The sequence below is a fragment of the Pinus tabuliformis genome, chromosome J (assembly GCF_031772625.1).
Source record: "Pinus tabuliformis cultivar Carrire ecotype Pingquan chromosome J, CPIR1, whole genome shotgun sequence".
NCBI classification, from domain to species: domain Eukaryota; kingdom Viridiplantae; phylum Streptophyta; class Pinopsida; order Pinales; family Pinaceae; genus Pinus; species Pinus tabuliformis.
This window is the reverse complement of record NC_142295.1, coordinates 1,039,340,965-1,039,347,150: the sequence shown is the minus strand read 5'-3', so window position 1 is coordinate 1,039,347,150 and position 6,186 is coordinate 1,039,340,965.

Below are 6,186 nucleotides of genomic sequence, written 5' to 3'. Positions count from 1 at the left end.
TACTCGATCTCCTCTCAGCTTCCCTTGTTGTGGCTGCTCCACAACCTCCTGAAGCTGCTGCACCAATCGTGGCTCCTCCACAATCGTCTGAGACTTCTTCTGGCTCTGCATGTTGAGAGGTAATATATGCTCCCTCTCAACCACCAAGTCTCCATCAGTTGCCTCGCTGCTCAAGGCCTTGCATGCATCTTGAACCTCAAGAGCATACAGGTTCTTGACCCGTGAACCAATCTGCTTCACTTGTCTAGTGATGATGTGTCTAAGGAAAACCTTTCCCTTATTGAAGACTACATCACAGCCTTTTTCTTCCAGCATCGCGATCGATACCAAGTTTCTCTTCAGCCTTGGTACATACTTGACATCGGTCAAGGTAAGGCGAGCTCCATGCTCCCTCTGAAAAATAACCGCGCCTACACCTGAGACACTATACTTCTCATCATTACCCATCGCTATGAGTATCTGGAGATCTTTCTCCTCAAACGTACTGAACAAAATTTTGTCACCGGTCATGTGGAAAGAAGCTCCACTGTCAAGAAACCAACCACTGCCCACCATGGATGAAACCATGCATGCGAAGAGTGTGAAATCCAACTCAAATTGTGAAGCAAGTGCCTCACCTTCAGATCCTTCCCTGAATCCCTTCGTGGACTTCTTCTTTGGGCAATTAGTAGCATAATGGCCCAACTCATGACAAAGAAAGCATCTCACCTTCAACTTGTCAACCTTCTTCCCATCATTGGAAGAACTGGATTCGGAAAGAGAAACCTTCTCCTTCCCCTTCTTTGCCTTGATCGCTAAGGCACAGTTCTCCTCATCATGCATGAATGAAGAACTGTCTCTGGTGCTCCATCTGGTCTCCTCCTGCACAAGATCTGACCAAAGTCTCTCCCATCCTGGAAATTTCTCCCGACCATTCAAAGAATCCTGATAGGAATGCCAACTCTTCGGAAGACCAAGGAGAGCCAAGCTCACCAAGTCCTCATCATCAATAGTCACCCCCACACTTCCCAGCTCATCCCGGCACTGGGTGAACTTCGTGAGATACCTGGGCATACTATCTCCATTCTCACACTTAATGTTTCTGAGTTTATCTTTAAGCGCCAACTTCCTCTGGTCGCTCTTGCTTTGGAATAGATCTGTCAATGCTTTCCACATCAAGTATGGAGAAGCCTTTCCATGCAGGTTGGATACAATGTGACCCTTCACGCCCTCCAACAAAATCCTTCGACACTTTGTTGTCTTCTTTTGCCAAACCATAGCTTCAGTAGCATCAGTAGGCTTTGGGACCTCAGCCTCTATGAACTACTTCAGCCCATTGTCATATAACACTACCTCCATCCTCTCTTTCCATGCAATATAATTTGAGTTGCCTTCAATAGCATACTCCAATCGCAATCCGTTCAAAGAAATTTCAACTTTGACACCAAGAAAACACTGCTGCAAATTCGAATTCCACCAGCTCAAAACTCAACCGCTTTTGATCTAAGATTTGTGAGAACAAAGTATTTCTCATACAAAGATTGACTGTATGGGCTTTTACCAGATATCTCACTTTCCAAAGGAAGGATGAATCTAGAGGTTACCTGGCCCGATTACAGACTCTGCCTGAAGAAATAAAATGTAATCACTTTCTGAATAATAGATCTGATGATCAACTCTGCTCCGATACCATGTAGAAATTTTGAATAATAAACACTTATTCACAGAGATTATCCCGATTATACACTATTGCAGAATACATGCACAATACATAATCTCCTCTATGTTGATCATCAATTTAGCAGCATCAAAAATAATGAAACATCAATCGCATGCACACATTAACACAATATGTAACCCAGGGAAAGCTTACAGCTGAAAACCCCACACTATCAGTATATTATAATGATTGAGAACATGTAATAATACATATTACAATACTCCTCACAAGTATCCAGCACTATCTCCACCTGTTACACACAAAACTAGCTCAGATCCGAACAAGTCACAGGTTCAAATCTCCTCCGCTGCTTTGCCTGCCTCCACTGCACAATTCAAAGTGAAAATCACATGAGCACAAGCTACAATTACTTTTGTATTGACCCACACTTCGCAGTTCTCATTGGCATTACTCAATCCCACCGATTGTGCAAGATCTCATGCACAACTATAGTCACAACTGATAGCAATCTCAACCTCTACACCGGTCTCCACTGAATTGTACATGCACTGAGTTAACTGATGTATTCTTCAGTTGCTTTATGAGTTAATAATTGTGAATTAATTTAATCAATTAATTCACGTACTCATCACTAGTCTATTTGCAGTTAGACTAATTACAACTAGTTTAACCAAGTCAAATGACAAACCCCATCAACTCACAATCAACTACAAAACTCAACCACATGAGTTCTAACTTAAGTCCTTCATGCAATAGCTCAACTGACCCACAAAGAAAGCGTATTTCCTTTTGACAGCTGCATGTGCCACATCTGTAGCTCAAACTGAAGTGCTCCAAGAGGAAAAGATAATGTTTATAGTCCAAATATTATTATGAGCTAATAATATTTGACTGTTCTATTTTTAGCCTCGCAGTCTAAAAATAGAAACCTGCCCATATGTCTAAAAATAGAAGTCCATCCAACATGACCAATCATCCACAAATAGCATCCTGCAACTCATAGACCGTGATCTACATGTCTAAAAATAGACATAGTCTAAAAATAGACTTTGCGCCAAAAATAGCCTGTGGGCCCACTTAGTGAAGGCGACTCCTTTCCACTAAGCTCCATCATCTTGTTGCATTTTCAACAAAACTTTCAGGATTGACTCCATACTTTTGTATCCAACTGCCATCCTCTATTGGCTATCCCCTCCATTTGACTAAATATTGAAATAAACCTATCCTCGGGTTCTTTTGGATACTCTTTTCTCCAAAATAGCTTCCACCTCTTTCTTGACTGTCTTTGGCATTTGTTATTCCCAATTTAAAGTTTGAACTTCATCTCCTGTAGGTTCCTTATGTAGCTCTAACTCTGTCTCCTTGTATGGATACAAATCTGCAACATTAAAGATAGGTGATATTCCAATCCCTTCTGGTAATTCAATTTCATAAGCATTAGTTGAAAACTTCCTCACAATTCTGCATGGCCCTATCTTTTCATCTTTAGTTTATTGTAAGTCCCAACATAAAAACTTTCTTTTCTCAAGTATACCATCACTACATCTCCCACTTGGAATTCTTTTTCTCTCCTCCTCATATCAACTCTCTGTTTGTATTTTCCATTGCTTTCCTGCAATCTTCCTTTGACATCTTCTTGTAGTCTCTGCAAACTCTTCAGCTTTTGCACTTCTTGTCTCATGTTTACCAAAATTTATGAGTTCATACAAACCTCTTAGATTCATTCCAAAAACAATATGAAATGGACTCATCCCAGTACTTTGGTTTGGAGTGTCATTATAAGCAAGCTCAGCTTGAGCAAGTGCTAAATCCCACTACTTAGGATTGTTATACACTAAACTTCTCAATATGTTTCCCAAGCTTCTGTTTACCACTTCGGTCTGTCCATATGTTTGAGGATGATATGTTGAACTGAAACTAAGGTTGGCACCTACTTTCTTCCAAAAAGTTCTCTAGAAATGCCCAAAAAACTTTGTATCCCTATCAGATACAATAGTTACAGGCAATCCATGTAACCTTACAACCTCTGAAAAAATAGATAGATTAGCAATATATGTTGCATCACTAGTCTTTTTACATGCAATGAAATGTGCCATTTTGGAAAATCTATCTGCCACAACATAAATGGAATCATTCCCTCTTTGAGTTCTAGGTAACCCCAAAACAAAGTCCATACTAATTTCATCCCATGGTCGGCCTGGTATTGGCAATGGCTGGTACAATCCTGTATTTTGGCTTCTCCCTTTAGCATGCTGATAGATTCTGCACTTCTCAACAAATTTCTTAACATCAATTTGCATCTTTGGCCAGTAGTAAAAAAGCATTTACTTGAGCAAAGGTTTTGTCTTGTCCAAAGTGCCCAGATAACCCTCCACTGTGTTTCTCCTTAATTATGTTTTCGCTCATAGAAATTTGGGAATGCACAATTTACTACCTTTAAACAATAAACCTCCTTGGATAAAATAATCTAACCATTGACTTCTATTATGAACTATTGGATTTTGTACAACTGCATAAATATCTTTGAATTCTGCATCACCTTTATACATATCAACCATTTCTTCAAATCCTACAACACCAACTCTTAATTCTTGCATAATGAAATTTACCCTGCTTAAAGCATCAACAACTTTGCTCAACTTACCACTTGTGTGTTTTATCATAAAAGTAAAACTCTGTAAAAACTATACCCACTTGGCATGTTTCTGGTTCAATTTTGGTTGGTTGTTTATGAACTGCAATGCATGATCGTCAGAATATAATACAAACTCCTTTGGTAGCAAATAATGTCTCGATTTTTTTTTTTTAAAGCTTGCACAATAGCATAAAATTATTTATCATAAGAAGAATACTTCTTCTTAGCTTCATTTAGTTTCTCACTAAAGTAGGCTATTGGTTTCTGTTCCTAACTCAAAACTGCTCTAATTGCAACTCCACTAGCATCAATTTCAACTTGGAAAACTTTCACAAAATCAAGTAAAGCTAAAACTGGTTTCTCTGTAATTTTCTTCTTCAACAACTTAAAAGTTCAGTTTGCTGCCTCTGTCCACTTGAATGGCTGATTAGTCTCTTTGATTGTTTCAATAATTGGTGCACAAATCTGACTAAAACTTCTGATAAATTTTCTATAAAAACTTGCAAGACCATGAAAGCTTCTTACCTCAAATATGTTTCTTGGAGTAGGCCAATTCCAAATTGCTTGGACTTTCTCTGGGTCCACTTTCAAACCGTCTTTAGAAACAACAAATCCTAAATAGATTAATTCTTCTTTCATGAAACTACATTTCTTTAGATTTATCAACAGTTTCTCTTTCTGCAGAGTTCTTAAAACCAACTTAAGATGCTCCAGATGTTCTTCTTTGCTTCTATTGGAAACTAGAATATCATCAATATAAACAATGACAAACTTGCCTGCATATTCATTCAAGACTTCATTCATTAATCTCCTGAATGTGCTACGTGCATTAGTGAGTCCAAAAGGCATCACTAACCATTCATACAACCCACTATTTGTTTTAAATGCAGTCTTCCATTCATCTCCTTCTCTAATCCTTATTTGATGATATCCACTCTTTAGATCTATTTTAGTAAAATACTTTGACCCACTTAAACAATCCATCAAATCATCCATTCGTGGTAAAGGGTATTTATACCTGATAGTAATATTGTTTATGGCTCTGGAATCTGTACACATATGCCATTCACCACCTTTCTTTGGACTGAGTATTGTTGGTACAACACATGGACTAAGACTCTCTATGATTAATCCCTTATCCATCAGTTCCCGTACTTGTCTTCCCCTTCCACATTTTCTTGAGGAGTTAACATGTATGCTGCTTTGTTTGGAAAACTTGCTCCATGTATTAGATCAATATGATGACTAATACTCCTGATGGGTGGTAATGCATTTGGCAACTCATCCACAATAATATCAACAAAATCATTCAACAGAGTTTTGATTTCTTCAGATAAATCATCTAAGTTTGTGGAAGTTAAAATTACCTTAGGTCTCCTTATGACAACAAAATGCATCTGTTCATCCTTCTTGACTTCTTGCAACAATTCTTTCCCACTCATCAGCATAACATTGTTTTCAGGTGCTTCTTTGCCTACTTCATCCTTCAATGGTAGCACTGTGTATTTATTTTCATTCTTCTCCAGAATGTAAGTATTTCTTCTCCCATCATGAATAACTTTCCGATCAAACTACCAAGGTCTTCCCAACAACACATGGCATACATCCATTGGCATTACATCACATAATACCACATCCTTATAAGTACCAATCTGGATTTCTACTTTGCATTGTTCTGTCACAGTAAGCTGGTGTCCTTTTTGTAACCATGATACTTTGTAAGGAGTAGGGTGTAATGTTTTCACTAGTCCTAACTTGTCCACCATTTTGTAAAAACAGGTTATCAGTGCTCCACTGTCAATTTATCACTTTACAACATTTTCCTTTGGACTTGCATGTAGTTCTGAATAAACTCTTCCTCTGAGCTGGTGCTCATGTCTCTTTCTCTGCT